General features: G+C 46.2%; 1 pseudogene; it reads right to left on the bottom strand.

Annotated features, from left to right (window-relative positions):
• Positions 1-899: 899 nt before the first annotated feature.
• On the bottom strand, positions 900-11,607 carry LOC109315082 (annotated as a pseudogene).
• Between the last annotated feature and the right edge of the window lie 5,189 nt (positions 11,608-16,796).

Below are 16,796 nucleotides of genomic sequence, written 5' to 3'. Positions count from 1 at the left end.
CCAGAAGCAAGAAATGTTTCATACTGAAACACCACATATTTTTGACACCACAAAATGACTATATAACAAGAAGAACAACAGAAAAGCTAGTCAGCTGTGAAGGACATTGTTTAATTAAGTCTGCTGGACTTGTTTGTAGCACTTGTTTGTAGATATGTTCACCAAGTCTAATCACCCTGACCAAATTTCTGCAGGCAAATCTGCACTAGCTATGTGAACTTTCGGAATTAGAAGACCCTGCGTTACAGTTATGTTCCTAAATCCTTCAGGCATCTACCATATTTACTTCCGGATTTTAATGGGAATGTATGTATCTGAATAACTTTGGGACTCTAGCTTCCATTTCTGACTGTAGTTCTCTACATAATCAGGACCGGTCCTGCTTCTCTCCTTGACAGCAGCCAGTGGCACACAATGAAGCATCCAGGTTTTTTTTTTCTAGATGCAGAAACTCAATACCCACCTTTCCGTCAAAATCTGAAAAACAAAGCTGGTAAGAGTTGTTTCAAGAATGTTTCTGAATACAAGAAACCTACCCTGGAGGATTGCATGTGCTCTTTAGGCAAAGCCAAGCTTCATGCACATGCTAAATGGTTTTTTCAATCTCCAAATATGTCATTTTCCCATCCCCTTCCACATCAGAGGTTCAAAAATATGCCACACACCAAGGAGGCCAAGTGGGCCCAGCTGCAGCTTGCCCTCACCTGGTGGGGGGCCTCCAATTTTTTATTTGCCAGGGGCCCCAGTAAGTCTTAATTTGCCACTGAAACAAGGGAGAAAAGAGCACATCCTCACTGTCCAGGCAGATCAGTAGTCAGGGAAGGAAGAGGAAAGGCAAGGCACCTTCAGCTAGACTCTGGTCACTTAGAGGCAGCTTCCTGAACAACGTACTATAACATGACCTCACACTTGCAGCCAATCATACACTTCCTAATTGAAAAAAAAATTGTTCCTGAGTCAACAAATAAAAGAACCCATTTCCCCTTCCAATCACCACATACACTAGCACGGAGAGGAGTACATAGGCTGATCCATAATAGAAAGAAAAATTACCCAGAAGTGTGCCATAGTATTTACCTCCATGCTTTTTTCCACAAGGGACAATTAAAGAAGCTTCTTTCCAGTTACAATACCAGCATTATTGTTTAGGATACTAACATCTTCAGCTTCTTTTTTTCACCTGGAAGATGACAAAAAAGTCAAACTACTGTGCTTTTATTCTCTTGACTATTGCACATTTTGGCAGTCTTCCTGGTTTTCAGGACCTAATTTTTTTCTGGGAAGCCCTGCTGGAGACTTACCACCAGTAGCAGCTAGGCCACCAGCAGATATTTTGCTGCAATGCAGGACAACCTTTATAAAATAAACCAGCATGTGTTAGTCAATTGAAACAGCATTTTAGTGTCCTCAGGTTTAGGTGAAAAAAACCCCAAAGATTGCATGCAGATTTGCATTGACAAGATTATTTGCCTGCCCACCCCAACAACCTAGGACTGTGGCTTTCAATATTTGTGGAGGCAAGGCACCCCTCAGAAAAGTCCAGTTCTTCATTTTTGTTTGTTTGACTACAGAAAAAGAGAAATTATGTTCCAAAGAACTCAAAAAGACAACGGGTCAGAAAAATTTTAACTCTGTGGATTCCTACTTGAATTCTCTGGGTTTATCTTGTGAATCACATTTGCATACCAAACAATACCAAGATTGTGGGACACTGCAGCACCCCTGAAAAAGGTTCTCAAGGCATCCTTTTGGAGAACCACTGACCTACAAGTTCCAGCAACTTTCTTAAATGAGGACCCTGACACCTCCATTCTTTGTTTTGAGTTACATGCTGGTTTCACAAGTTATACTGCTCTTGGCAGCACTTGTGTTCAGATAGTTTCTTTTTACAAAAAAGGAAGATCTGATGCAGGGTGAAAGTCTCTGAAGTATAAAGTAAACCAAAGAACTTTTGTACTGGTCAAAGGCAAGAATGGTTTAAAAGGTCAGTGCTTCTCAGCTCAGCTTGCATTTTAGTTCATCAGTATGGAAGTGCTGCTTCTGCCAGTACTGCAGCTCAAGTCGTTCCTGCCTTGCACCATACAGGCTTACCCCTTCACCTCTTCCACACAGGAAGAGCAGTGATCTCAGCTGGAGGTCATAGCCTCAGCAGCCATTACCAGATTAGATGCACCTAGCTTGTGGAAGCAGCATTTCCCATTTTTGCACCTGCTATTGTCTTGACTTCTTCCTGTGCTGAGAGGAGACCAGAGAAGAGGATGTGTGGCACAGAGTAAGGAATACAGACAAGCCAATCCCCTCAGGTCAGGAACCTTATTTCTTAAGGATTTGGGATGTTTATAATCCCAACAGACACAAGCCAACAAATGAAATTTCTCTCTTCTTTCTGTGGACTAAGTTGAAGCAAGCCCCAGACCTTATGCCTCTTGTATGAAATCAGCTATTCCATTCCTAGTACTTACTTCTCAAGGACTTCAGTAAGTCACCAAGAGCATGTGGAAGGAGGTCAGGACTCCTAAGATGGCCCTGGGTCATCTGGCCCACGGGGAGTCTCATGGTCTGTGGCCTTATGAGTTAGTGCAGGGCTTGATTCTGGCACACAAGACCATGCGGGATGGTGCAGGGCCCTGGAGCCCAATACTGGGACCAGGGGGAAAACATGGGGTCCAATCCCTGCACAGGCAAGCCAGCTGAAGCTGTCCAAGCCCAGGGACCAGCTCAGGGGCAACCCCACACTATTCATGTGGCTCACCAGACCATAATGTTGAATACTACTGGCCTAGGTCAAGTAAAGTTTACTAGGCCAAATCCAGTAAAGAGCTTCCAGTGGCTGGAGTATCTTACCATGCAAGGGAGGGGAAATAAGATGCTTGTTTAAAAATCTAGTGGAAACCCTTGGAATATGCTGGGAAAAACAACTTTCTCCTGCCACCAAAATAGAAAATTTGGAAAATTACTTTGACTATTGAGTCTAAAATACAAGTTATATGAGCTAACATTTAACATACTTGGAATCATTCTGAAATCTAAAAACAAATATGGGCAGTGGACAATAAGCCTCATGTTATGCAAGGTTCTGAGATGGGTGACTCTTTCAGCAGATGACATATGGAAAGACATGTGGTGACTCTCTTCTGGGGAAGCTGCAAAAACTGGTTCTACTCTGACATTCCCTGCAATCTACTTCTAAAACTTGAATGCTTTTTTAACTGTAAAGAAGGCTGGGGATAAGTGACATATGTCCTGATGAAGCCAAGATATGACTTCACTTCATTGCCTCCTAATATTTCTCAGAGTAGAGTAGAGAGCTGATCATTTGTTTCAAAGCTCCCAGGGTCCAGGATGGGAGCTAATAATTTGTCTCTTGGGTACTGTAACAGAGTGGTCATGTCATTCCCTGGTGGCTGTGTGGCACCTGTCTGCCTACCCCAGTTCCCTAATCTCTCTCCTCTCACAATCCTGCCATGCCTTGGTGTTATAGTACGTTGTTCAGGAAGCTGCCTCTAAGTGACCAGAGTCTAGCTGAAGGTGCCTTGCCTTTCCTCTTCCTTCCCTGACTACTGATCTGCCTGGACAGTGAGAAGGTGCCCTTCTCTCCCTTGTTTCAGTGGCAAATTAAGACTTACTGGGGCCCCTGGCAAATAAAAAATTGGAGGCCCCCCACCAGGTGAGGGCAAGCTGCAGCTGGGCCCACTTGGCCTCCTTGGTGTGTCCAAGGCAAGCCAGGGGGTACGAGTGCTGCCAAGGTGAAGGCAGCCCCGGCTCAGCACTTCTGCTCAGCGGGTGTTGCGCAGTCAAGGCTGTGGTCCCCCAGTGCTGTGGGACAGGCCAGAGATGCAGCCTGCCTGGAGGAGGGAGGGGGGTGCATAGGCTCCACACCACCCCCAGCTGCCCTTCTGCCAGCCCCAGCAGGTCTGTCCCATCCCATCCTGTCCTGTCCTGTCCCAGTGGTACTGGTGCTGGCAGCTGCCCGCAGATGGCAGAGAGCAGAAGTAGTATTGGGGCTACAGCTCCAAATCCTTTAGGTTCCACCCCACCTAATTTCCATCAGGCCTTTGGCCCCTCTAGGGCTTCAAACTGCTCCTGGACCTCCTGGACCTCTGCCTGGTGGAGGCAGCACCTACCTCCCTCTGAGACAACCACAAAATATTAGAAAAGGTTAATAACAATACAGCGGAAGGCTTGCAGGGTGCCAAGCACTCTGCTCTATAGCCTCCATACCATCTCTCACAGCTGCCCTAGTCTACCCATTGTTACTAACAAACAAGCATAGAAAACACAGAAAAGCAAACCCCTGTTAAGTCAACATAAGCTGTCCTCAGTGTACACCCATTCCTCCAGGCCCCTCCTGAGCTAAGATAAACAGTCCCCAGTTCTCTGGGTGCATTCACTTCCAAGGACTCCTCCTGGGTTAACATAGAAAATCCTCAGTGTTTCCCATGGATGCATAGACACACTCCCTTTCCATCATCAAAGACTCCTTCTCCAAGGCTGTAATCCCTTTTGCTAGGCTTACATTTGTCCTCATCTCCACAGCAAACTCCATGCTTCCCTACTGCAAAAAAACAATCCCCCTACCTCTGGCTTAAGGAAGTATTTATCTACCTGTTAACCCTCAGGCAGCTGACTGGCCCTCCTACCTACTTGACCCAGGTGTTGCCAATCCCAACCTTCCCTTCCTACTGTTATTTCTGTAGCTAGTTAGCTATAAGCTGGGCTTTGCAAAACAAAAATGGGGATAGGGAGTTGAGCTCTGTTCCAAGCCCATCATGAGTTTTGGAGGTGTTTCTGCTCTTACCTGTAGCTGGCAACTTGCCCTGCCATCCCCACTTGAAGTTTTTTTCTGGTCGCTGGTGTCTTAGTTCCTTTGGCTGGGTTGTCATTCCTTTCCCCTCTGCAGGCAGCCAACCCTCTCCTTCCAGCTACAAAAGTTTTGGCTTTAAAGAGATTCTGCTACTTTCCATCACTTGGACCTCTCCTCTCTGTCACCGAGCTAGGGTTTTCTGTTACAGGTACTTCCATGGCAACAAGATATTTTGTTAAGGGAAAAAAAATATCCAGCTTGTGACAGCCATAGTCTGCACTTGGTGCTGTTGTTGCAAGAGAGCAAAGGGAACTGCACAGAGCTTTTTACATGTTAGCAACTAGTTTTTCCTGCTTCCCCAGGTATGCTGGAAGGAGGCGAAGGAGGATGAAGAGGCAATTTCTTCTGGGGTCTGCTTTAAGTGTTTTCAGAGCTTTCCTCATGCCGAAGAATCAAGCCAACTCAATTTGGGCAACATACCAACATCAGCAATGATCATTACTTCCTGGTATATCTTGGAAAAAGTGTGAAAAGCAGAAACTGAAGCAATCTTCAAAGCACAGACAAGACTACAACTCTCCAAGTGTTAGTTGGGTAATCATCAGTATTTTTAGAGATATTTTCTTAAAAAATAAATAGAAAGTTTTAATTTTGAATAAACTGATCGGGCTGGGTTGAGCAGACTTTGGAGAGAGAGAAAGAGGTCATGCATGATTAGATAAAGTGTGGTTTGAAATGTTAGACCCAACATCTGTTTCCTGAAGGCCAAATTCAGGTTATATTGACTGAGGAACTGTTATATTCTAAGTGAGCAAGATTTTAGGATTCTACTAGCACCGAGTCTAAACAGACTCAATATACCTGGGTAAAGATACAAGTCACTAATTAAAGCCAAATCACAAGAAGAAAGGGGCAAAACCTCAGTTGTCCTTCTTTATTCCAAGAAAGACTGGTTCACCAGGCTGTGAGACAAGCCTACATTTAAAAACTCACTAATGAATACTAATCTCATAATAAAAAAGATTTTAAAGAAACAACTCAAATTCTCTTTTGTGGGGTCTAGTATTGTTCCACATTATTAAGCGAGGGAGTTAGGCATTTCCAACTGATGGAGAGGCATGGACAAGCCATTAGCAGGAAATAAATAGGTTTTGCCTGTGGGCTTCACAGCAATTACTGAGAGCAGCAGAGTTTAGTTTAATGAGAGACCCTTCTTGTCCTCAGTTTCCCTCGATACTTGCCTAAACAAACTGTGTCCTCTCCCCTTTGTGCATGATCAAGTTAAGCTGTCACCTTCTGTTCTTCCACGCTGCTGGATGCTGGAGTACTAGCAATAAAGTCCATAAGAACCCCAGAGAGTCTCCCTTATCCAGTTTTGATACCTGGTGCTATTTATGTAAAATAGTTACAGGTGAACATCTAACCCAATCTGCACAAGTCTGTTGTGTATCATAAAGAGCTGTTCCATGTTATACTGTCGTCATGTAGGAGCTGAGAGGGGCGGTGAAACATGAGAGTCTGAGAATAATGCTCCCAGCTTCCCACAAGCCTTCACTGACCATGTGCAGACTTACTGCTTATGGGGAGGCACGTGACATCAGGGTAAAATACTGCCAATATAGCAAGCATGGAAGTGCTATAGCTTCTTAACAAACCAGATATAATAATCTTCATCAAAAGAGGAAAATTCATTGCTCTACCCAGTGCTGCTTTCAAATACAGCTGTATCACTTAGCCTGCAACACACAATGAAAAAAAAAGTTCCTAGCCCAACAGTTACATATCAGTGTTTTAAGCAACTAAAAACTAGTTCTTTGAATGTCCTTCTTTACTCAGCCTTAGCTAAAGATATTATTATCACCTGTGCCTAGAAATGACTCTGCTTCATATGTAGACTTCCTTTAAAGGGAAAGGCTTGAATACTGCACCTCTGAGATGTATTTGTTAGCTTTTATCAAAGGTGTCTCCACAAGCTTTCAAATTTCATGAGATTCCAGATGAATGAAGCACAAGTGACAGCTACTTTTAACACTCATTCTTGGTAGAAAGCTATCTTGGCTTAATGAACATAGGACAGAATTCTACTTCCTTTTGGGCATCTAAGTGGCCATTTTCCAGCCATATACTTAAGCAGCTTTGGCTCTTCCTTTTCTTCTGTGTGTGTACAGTAGCACTACACATTGACCAGGTATGTACATGCCCCAACATAAATTCAGGAAAAAACAGGGAGAGTGGAAGAGAAGAAAGATACTCCTATGTTTTAGATCCAATTGCTGAACAGTTAAGGTGTTTGCCCAGGAAGGCTAAGACCCAGGATATAGGCCCCCTTTACCCAGAGTGGGTATCAAACTACAATTCTGACTTCCTAGCACTATGCTCTAACCACCACATCACAGGTCAGACATTATCCAGATCTTTCTTCAGGGCTCCTTTGAAAGCTGAATCACTACCCCTTGCATTTAGTAGTCAATGGAAAAAAAGGATGAAGAACAATAGGAAACTTTCTGCCCCATTCAGAGCAAGGCTCCAGATTGATGTCCAAAATTGGCTCCTTTCTAAGACAGGAGGCATCTCACAGGATTACACACTCTCTACGTTGTTCTCTTTTCCGTGGTCCCACAACTCGCAGTCTTCTTGGTTGCCCATCTTCTTTCACAGCCCTGCAGACTGTTTTTAACTGTACCTAAAAATATTAACCCAAGTGTAAATAACTTTCAGTGAAGCACTGGATACATTGTCAAGATGCTCAGAAAGGTTAGATTTTATTTTATGAATCTGAAAGAGATGTCCATTTAATTTTTAATGACTGCAGGACTAACAAAACAACCACTTTGGATTATTTTGCCTAATTTGTTGTGTTTTTTAATGCATAATTTATGGGACATCAAATTAATATTCATTACAATATTTATATTTGGTTTTGCTCTGATCTTAAACTAAAGCTCTTAAACTGAAAAAGCCACTATCTTATTAGTAAAACTTCTGATTTCTTTTTCACTTCATAAAAATGTGTTGTGCTATATGCAAAGGGGCACCACATCATTTGCACCCCCTTTTTTTTCAAAATCCTAGCTCTACCCATGTTTGGAAATGTCTGTTTATAGTCAGAAAGATGCAATTTCTAGCAACCTTTGCATGAAAGGAAGCCATTTATAGACATTACATTTTGTTAGATTTAAATTGGACTACAGCCGTCACTATATACACATGAACATCTGGAGTCCAAATTAAAATTGGCTCCAGTCCGAATTAACTAATCCTCATTGAATGAGGATTAAAGTGAATGCAGACTAGGGCAGTCCAACTATGCAATATAAACTGTATTAATTAATATGTACATACAGCAGGTATCTAGGGCTTGCTGTAGCTCATTCCCACCACCAGGTGTAGAAAGTGAGCACTCTTTTGTGGTCCTGAAGTGCAGAAATGCACAAAAATCTCCCATATGTTCCTATATTAACACTTCATTCTAATTGACATTTGATTCAAACTGTGTGATAGGAATCAGGTAGAAACTGCCCTCATTAAGAAAAGGTGAATATGCTCCATGAACTCTGGCCTCATGCTCTTTGGAGACTTTAAGGCAAGAAGCATGCCATAAAATACCTCAAGTCATAGTGATGAAATATTTAGCTGATCTGCAACTCTGTGGATCTCCTGCCTTTTGCTACAGTCACAGATACAGGTGTGTAGTCTCACTGCTCCAAATTACTTGACTAATCTACCAGTTTCCTTGTTAGTTTCCTGATTAACATCCCAAAGAACAAGGACAGCTCCCAAGACGGGTAAACTTTAAGGCCATCAGTCTTCCGATTCCACTCCCTGCTCCTGTGATCAGCACTATTTCACCAGTAACACTTTTATTTTGCATTGGAACAATGCACAAAAGACTCCACAGGTGAACCCCAAGACCCTGAACACGTCTAAGCAATTCTCCATCTTCAAGAGGACTTTTCAACCAGCTGCTAATTAAGAGTATATGTAAGGGGTAGAGCAATCCAAAAACATCAATAGTTTAGAACTGAAAACAAGTCAGCTTCCAATAGACAAACAGATCACAACTTTTTAAATCTATATTAGTATTGTTAATCACTCCACACCCCCATGGATATATATGGCAGTATCAACAACCAAAAAGTAATATGAACAAACAAATCAGAATTAAGCAAACAGCTGCTTTGTTCACTTAATTCTACAGACTTACTTTTATATGGATAAGCATACCATTTTGTTTACCCAAGGCATCCGAGTGGATATTTGTCTAGGCATTCTGTAGTTACACTTGTGCTGACATATGGGAGGTGGTGGAGTTTGAGGATTTTTTTCCCTTTCTTAAAGAAAGGAACAGAAGAAGAGGGACAGGCCACAACTAGATCTGGACAGGTTACAGAGGTGGGTGGATGAGAACAGGATGGGTTTCAATACGGACAAGTGCAAGGTGATGCACCTGTGGAGGAAGAACCAGCAGCATACCTACAGGCTGGGGAACTCCCTTCTTGTCAGCACAAAGGCAGAAAAGGATCTTGGAGTCAATATTGATTCCAAAATGAACACAGGCCGCGCGATCAGGAAGGCTAACTGCACCTTGTCATGCATCCACAGATGCATCAGGAGCAGGTCGAAGGAGGTGATCCTTCCCCTCTATGCAACATTGTTCAGGCTGCAGTTGGAGTACTGCACCCACTTCTGGGCGCCGCACTTCAGGAGGACCATAAGTTGACTGAGAGTAGATTCAAGATAGATATCAGGAGGCACTACTTCACTGTCAGGGCAGCTAGGAGCTGGAACCAACTTCCAAGGGAAGTGGTGCTCGCTCCTACCCTGGGGGTCTTCAAAAGGAGTCTAGACATTCACCTAGCTGGGGTCGTTTGACCCCAGCATCCTTTCCTGCCCATGGCAGGGGGTCGGACTTGATGATTTGCTTAGGTCCCTTCTGACCCTATCAACTATGAAACTATGAAACAAACTAGCATTTCTGCGATTTAGAGCAATTCCAAAACTAAATTGGTAGGGAAATCCTTCTGTACTTTATATACCAGAATATTTCTCTTGTTTCATTGTTCCACCCCACAACCAAATTAAGTTGATACTAAACAGTTCCTTGAAGAGGCAACATCTGCAATTGAATAAGTTTCTCCTTTTTAAATCAAGAAACATATCCAAGTTAAAGTGTGATTTTCCTTGCTTTGAACACTGTTGTGAAGATACAACTATTCTTATAAATTCAGCACTTCAGATAAATTAAAATATCGATATCTCTTCACCTGCAAAAAACTAGCATGCTATGGTGAGAAATGTGTACCTTTATAATCTATCCACAAACAAAATAGCCTTACAATGAAGTAGATCACTTTCTTTGATTAACAATGCATACACTATAGAATACTAGCTTCGGCTTGGACTCCAGTTGTAGAGATTCAGCTCGGTGTTTAACTTTATATACAGTAGTTATTGAAGTCAGTATAAAGTGAAGCACATACTTAAGTCTCCTCAGGACTGCAATCTTATTTCTTTCTCTGTGAATATTCAAGGCTTGACTTTGCACAACTGAGGTTGAAACCTTCTCTAAAACTTCAGGTTTTAGAATCAATATTTTCTCCTCAGCTGAGGACCAGGGTGTTGGGGCTCAATATTTCAACTTTTAGTTTGAGACCAAGTTTTTGACCTGGACACTTCCATGAGCAGATCCAGAATTTCCTAAAGAGAATGCACCACACCACCCCTCAGACCATGGAGGGGTGGGGTGTGGAAAAGGGGACAATATGTGACTGGAGCCCTCGGGTCTGGAGAAGACACTGGGGAGTTGAGCAGGGACCATGTGCATGGCTGGGGAGAAGACACACGATCACCCACAGCAGCCACTATCCCTGGCAGACCCAAGCATGAGGGGATCCCCAGTGCTGCTTCTGTTCTGTTTTAGCTGGGGACTGTGGAGGAGCCAGGCTTGGCTCAGAACAGAGGCACCAGTGTGCAGGTTCCCCTTCTAGTACCTGCCCCCTACCCACTTTCCACCCTAGGTGTTGTCCCCCTCCTACTGCCCCAGGCACTAGAAGGAGGAACCTGTGTGCTGCTGCTGTCCTGAACCAAGCCCAGCCATTCCCTGCAGCCCATGTCTGGAATGGGGCAGGAGCAGCTCTGAGACTTCTTCCCATGACTGTGGTACCTGGGAACAGTAGCAACAGGTTGATCAAGCAGTGCGGTGGAGGGTGGGTTGAAGGAAAAGAAGTGTGGGAGAATAGCAGGGAGCAGGTCAAAGAGGAAGAAACCTGCTCGCTGTTGCCTCTGTCCCCTGCTGTGCCTGGCACCCTTTGCAGACACAAGCTGCAGCTACTATGAAGCAGATGTATACATGGGGTATGGTAGAACTATTTGCATCTGAGATACTCTGAACTAAAAAATTCAATGAAAAAGAACATGCTAGTGCTCCCAGATTATGACTGGTGTCGTGCTTGGGTTCAGGGAGAAGCAATTACATTTCTGGGGAGGCAGCTACTAAATAAAAATAAAGTGATAATTTCAGAAAGCCTTGACAGACAGCCCAATGTTTTTCCTAACACTGTTCTGGAAAGCTGTAGAAAAATGTTTGGCAAAGATAATGTGGCAGAAATAACTAAGGGAACAAGCTTAAGCTTCTAGATGCCTATTATGGAATGAATAAAGACTTTTTTTTTCCTGAAGAAAGGACTGAATTATGCATAGGAGAATTATTGTACAATTTGAAATAAGTGCAGGAGTATATTCTCTGATCATCCAAAAGGAAAAGGGCTCACTTACCAGCCTTCATTTACTTGTTCTTTTGCCATTTCACTAGGTCTTTAGATGGATCACAAACCAACTGTCCTAGATTTTCTGAGACAATCCCAGATTTCTGGACTGTGTTCCCTGAGGATTCCCTGAAATTGGGCTTTCATCCCACTATTGAAGAGTCAGTCCCAGGTAAGCACCAGACAGCATTCCCATTAGGAAATTGGGCCACAATCATAAACTGTGTCACTCCACAGGGCCTGAGTGGCTCAGCAGCATTAGCAGACATGAAGTGAGCTACCTTCCATCAGTTTCAGGGCTGCTGTTAGTCTATTGTAGCTATTCAAATCCAAGATGAATTTTTTCCCCTTTCAACATGTGGGTGGGGGGAGGGGGGCAGACCCTCTCCTAGATTTGAGCACAAGGTGGGAGGACAGGTGGGTAGGCAGCAGTTGGGTTCCAACTCCAGCACCAAACTGGGCTCAGAGTCAAAGGAAGATAAGCCACTTGCCCCCTTAACAGCCCCTGATGCCCGAACCTGCCCCCACTCCCACCCAAATGCTTATCATGAGACATAGCTCCAGCTATATTCTGGCCAGGGGAACAGAGTATAGGGCAGCTTAAAAAAATCTCCAGACAGAATAGAGGCAGGCTTATGTGCCCCTACTGGGGGCAGGGAGGAAAGAGGGCTGGGAAGGAGCCCCAAAGAGTGGGGTAGCTGTTTCCACACCCCACACACCCCATTACCAAATCCTGGATCCACCATGGGCCCCTCAGCCTGGGAGAGCTACCTAGTGGGCCGCAGTTGCTGGGGTCTTGGCCTGGCAGCCCTAACGCAGATAACTATTTCAGCTGGCCACTATCTGGGCCTCTCCACAGGCTGCCAGGTGACATCTGTGCCATTGTCAAAGCAGCAGGTGGCAGGAGGGGTGTGTGTGGTGCAGAACAGCAGGGGTGTCTCCTGGGGAAAGAAACAAGATACTTCAGTAAGAGCGGAGGGGCCAGGGCTGCATTCTCCTGGTCCAGGAGAAGGCAGAAATGCACAGAGTTGGACTGGGATGAGGAACAACAGAGCCCTGCAGACTGGTTGTTCCTCATCCAGTCCAGGATCCCCATGAGTGGGGACAGGCAGCAAACACTGACAGGTGAAGCAGCAAGTCAGTGAGGCAGAGGAGAGGGTGGGTAGGTGGCACCAGAAGAGGCAGAGCTGCACAGGGGTCAGGGAGATTGCAATGGGCCACCAGAAAGGGCAAGGGGCTCCCTCCTGCAGCACTGCAGCTTTGGGCCACCATGGCTGCCCCTTCCCAGAGCTGCTTTCAGCTGCTGGGTGCAACAGGGTCCCCCCAGCACGCCTGCACCTGTCTCTGGTCAAGAAGAAATGTCCTGACTGCTCCTGGGCTTGTACTTGAATTCCATTCCCTGTGGCCCCAGTGCAGCCCCCTGCTTTGCTCTGCACAGGGTTCTCACCAGGGCTGTGCCCACTGTGCTTGGTCTCCACAACTGCTACTTTGATCCCTCCCTGCAGGTGCAGCCCCCAGGTGGTGCCACCCCTCACCTGCAGGAAGGGGGAGCTGGTTCCCCATCATTGTGCATACTCCCAGTGGGGGCATGGTGGATGCGTGGCCCCGAGATTTTTGCAAGGGGAGGGGGCAGATTTGTGTATAGGCTCCCCACCCTGCTGCCCTCTTTTGGGGGCCTGTGCAGCCCAGTGGCTAAACCTGGAGCAGCAGGGCAAAGAGGGGAAGGGAAGTTTGGTGCCACCACCCCATGCTGCCATGACAAGGCACCCCCTACCCACCCAGCAGCAGAGGGGGTGATGGCATGGAGTTGTGCCCCTTGCACCTGCTGGGTGGGCAAGAGGCACCTTATCATGGCAGCCTGGGGCCTGTGGTGGCGGCACAAAGCTTCCCCACCCAGCTCTGCCCAGTCCTGCCTTCTGGGCTGCTGTGACCCCAGGGAGAGGGCAGCAGGACGGGGAGCCCATAGCAGGCAAACCCCCTCCTGCCCCTCCATGCCCCCCCCCACGAGTTCCACTCCAGCTGTGCTGCCCATGGGGGAGGGGGAAGTGGGCTCTTTGCTGCCACAGTAGGCACCACCTCCCGTGGGTGGCAGCTAGGGCTTAGGCACTGCTGCAGGGAGCAGGGGGCTGCGGACCCAGGTTCCTGGCCCCATAGTCCTGGCAGCTGGGGGCCCCTGGCAGGGCTGGATGTGTGGGAGCCTATGGATGGGGAGTGAGGGGCACTGGCAGGGCCCGGAGGGCTGTGGGTGCGGAGTGAGGGGCACGAGTAGGGCTGGGGGGCTGGGGGTCAGGTGTGAGGGCCAGTGGCATGTGTGGGGGCACTGACATATCAGGGCTGTTCAGTGCCACAAAGCAGTGAAAATGGTGCACTTTTGATTACTTCAACCATCTCTCTCCCAACACATTTCAGCAATAATTCAGTAATTTTGCTCTGAATATGATGAGTTAAAACACTGAATGGAATCTTTTGGCCTGTTAATTAGCTGTTTCAGCACTGGGTTGTATTTAGCTAAGAGTTCAAAGATTAAGAGAAAATTTCTGTTGTTAACATTGCCTAAAACCTCCCTGTGTCCCCTGACAGGGAGGCTACATACTGTCATACAAGAACCCAGTCCCTACTTGCTCTCCAGACTAGCTCTGTGTGGTGCAGAGCTGGGAACTCCATCCCACACTCACTCTCCAGAGTTCCCAGCTTCATGTGGTGCAGAGCTGCCCTGGGGGGGTGGACAGGGGCTGGGAACCCAAGCAGGTAGGGCAGCTGCCAGTGAGCCCCATGCCCCCCCCGGGGAAACTGACCTGGCAGCTGCCTCACATCCATGGGAACTCCTGGTAAACCCATGCCAAGCGGGGAAGCTCTGCCTGGCAGCTATGTGTCCTGATGTGCACTGGGCTAGAAAACCTCTGCTAGCTGCAGCAGCTGTTTCCTGGCCGTGTGCTCATCAAGTCCCATCCCAATGTACATGGGGCAAGGAGGCAACAGCTGCCACTGCAGCTGGCAGAGCTCTCCTGGCCCCGTGCGCATTGGGATTGGCCCCAGCTCCCCTGGGCTGCTGCAAGGGGGCAGAGCAGGGTGGGAGAAGCATGTAGATGTGCTCCCAGCAAAGGCTTACTGTGCTGTATGTTCCATTTTTCATTTTACAAAGTGCATTAATAGCACATGTAGACATGCCCACAATATCACAGTGTTTCACCTGCTGGGTCCCCAGGCTCCCTGAACTCCAGCACTTGCTGGCACACCAGTTCCAGTAGCCTTGTGACACAGGCTCCCCAGAGGAAGCCCAGCCCCAAGGACCTGGCATCTGGAAACAATCCTGTTGGGAACTGGGTCCTTCCTGCTGAGTGAGCCTGGCTAATGGAGGGGTGTGGCGACTGGGGATGAACTGACCATGTGCTACCCCTTGTTGACTGGGGAGCCAAGCTCCTCATTCTAGGCCGGGCAGACCTCAGGCTTCTCTGCTCCTTGACTCCTGCCAGAGGTGTAGCCAGTTATTTCTGTGCCCTGGGCATAAGGGTGAGGGTGGGGAGGGGGTTGTGCTAAACCCAGGAGAACTGGGGTGCGGGGGTAGAAAGAATCTTCCCTGGGCCCTGGCAAGGACTCATTCAAGGGCTGCTGGCTCCTGTCCTGGTGATGGGAGGCCAGCTTGCTCTCCTCACTCCAAGTTCCCCTGCTGTACAGTCAACAGCCACTGCATTAACCCTCTCACCACCATTACCAGCCCATTTGCAGAATGGCTGTAAAAATAATTTGGCAACAACAGCAGGAGTGTTATAGGGTTTGTCATAGGCTATATTTATGCTAAATTACATATGTATTATGGAGCAAAATATTCTGTATCCCTAAAAGGAGATTATGATGACACTGAACAAGGAATGCCAGAAGTATTTCAAGCACTGGATACAAGTGAAATTGAATATACTTAGTATATCAAGATGGATGAGCCCCCGCTTTAGACAGTGGACCCCAGTGCAGTCACACTGGCTACACTGATTATTGCTCTGCCCATGGTTTAATTTAATGTAATTTAATTTGAATGTATTTAATATAATTAATAAGCCACTTCAACTTGCTTGAGTCGAATTTGTTGGATATATTTTAACTGTATAATGTAAGCATACAGTACTGTAGCAAGGAAGTTTGGCACCTGAGGCAAGCCAGCAGCATCAGCCCACCCTCACCCTGCACACAGATCCAGGGGGCATATGCTCCCCCATGCTTGCCCGGGAGTGCATGTAGTGGTGGGAGCTGCCCCCCTCCCCGAAATCCCTGCACCCCCGCTCAAATGAGCCGCTCGTGGCTCTGTCCCATGCCCTGCCCTGCCCTGGCTGGGAAGTGCCTGTTGGTGCCCCTTCACTGTGGTGCCCTGAGTGTTGCTCTGCTCGTCCCCACTTGCTACGGCACTGTAAGCATACATTAGCCCCTTTAACATTTTATTTGAGGACTCCTGAAAACCTGCTTTAGTAATGACCATTTTATCAAAAAATTATAAATATTTTCTAGTTAGGGAATGTGATTTATGCTTGTTTAGAGTCTAGCACATTGAGCACTACTGCCATTAATAAACGATGATGAAAAGCGTGGAAGTCAAATAATTCAATACAAGTATCCAGCGAATCTCCACCTAGCAGAGTTTGCAAGAAAAACATAATTTCTTTCAAATTAACAAACTCGCTCACTATCACTATCTACGCTTTGAAGATAGCCCTCCATTCCATAAGTAACCACTTTAATTTACATGGAATTAAACACAAAACCTTTTGTGATTTTATTTTCTGTTTAGGTTAGTCCAGGTCTGATTCTTTCCCAGACCTGAAAAAGGGAGCTTTGTGCTCAAGTTTTCCAAACTTCTCTCCCGACCATACAGGTGTTGTAATAAAAGATATCCTAGATAAAAAGCCCTTCCTTCCACAGAATCATAGAAAACTAGGGTTGGAAGGGACCCCAGGAGTTCATCTACTCCAACCTCCTGCTCAAGGCAGGGCCATCCCCAAGCAGATCATCCCAGCTGGGTCTTTAAAACCTCCAAGGATGGAGATTCCACAACCTCTCTGAGTAACCTGTTCCAGTGCTTTACTACCCTCCTAGTGAGAAAGTTTGTCTTAGTATCTAATCTAAATTTCCCTTGCTGCAGTTTGAGACCATTTCTTCTTTCATATATTCTTCATACATTTCATACAGATCATCACAGCTACAACAACACTCCAGTCTCATTATTTAAGAGGCCATTTTGC

This window comes from Crocodylus porosus, unplaced genomic scaffold (assembly GCF_001723895.1).
Source record: "Crocodylus porosus isolate Cpor-Errol unplaced genomic scaffold, CroPor_comp1, whole genome shotgun sequence".
NCBI lineage: Eukaryota > Metazoa > Chordata > Crocodylia > Crocodylidae > Crocodylus > Crocodylus porosus.
This window is presented reverse-complemented; position numbering and strand designations above follow the sequence as displayed.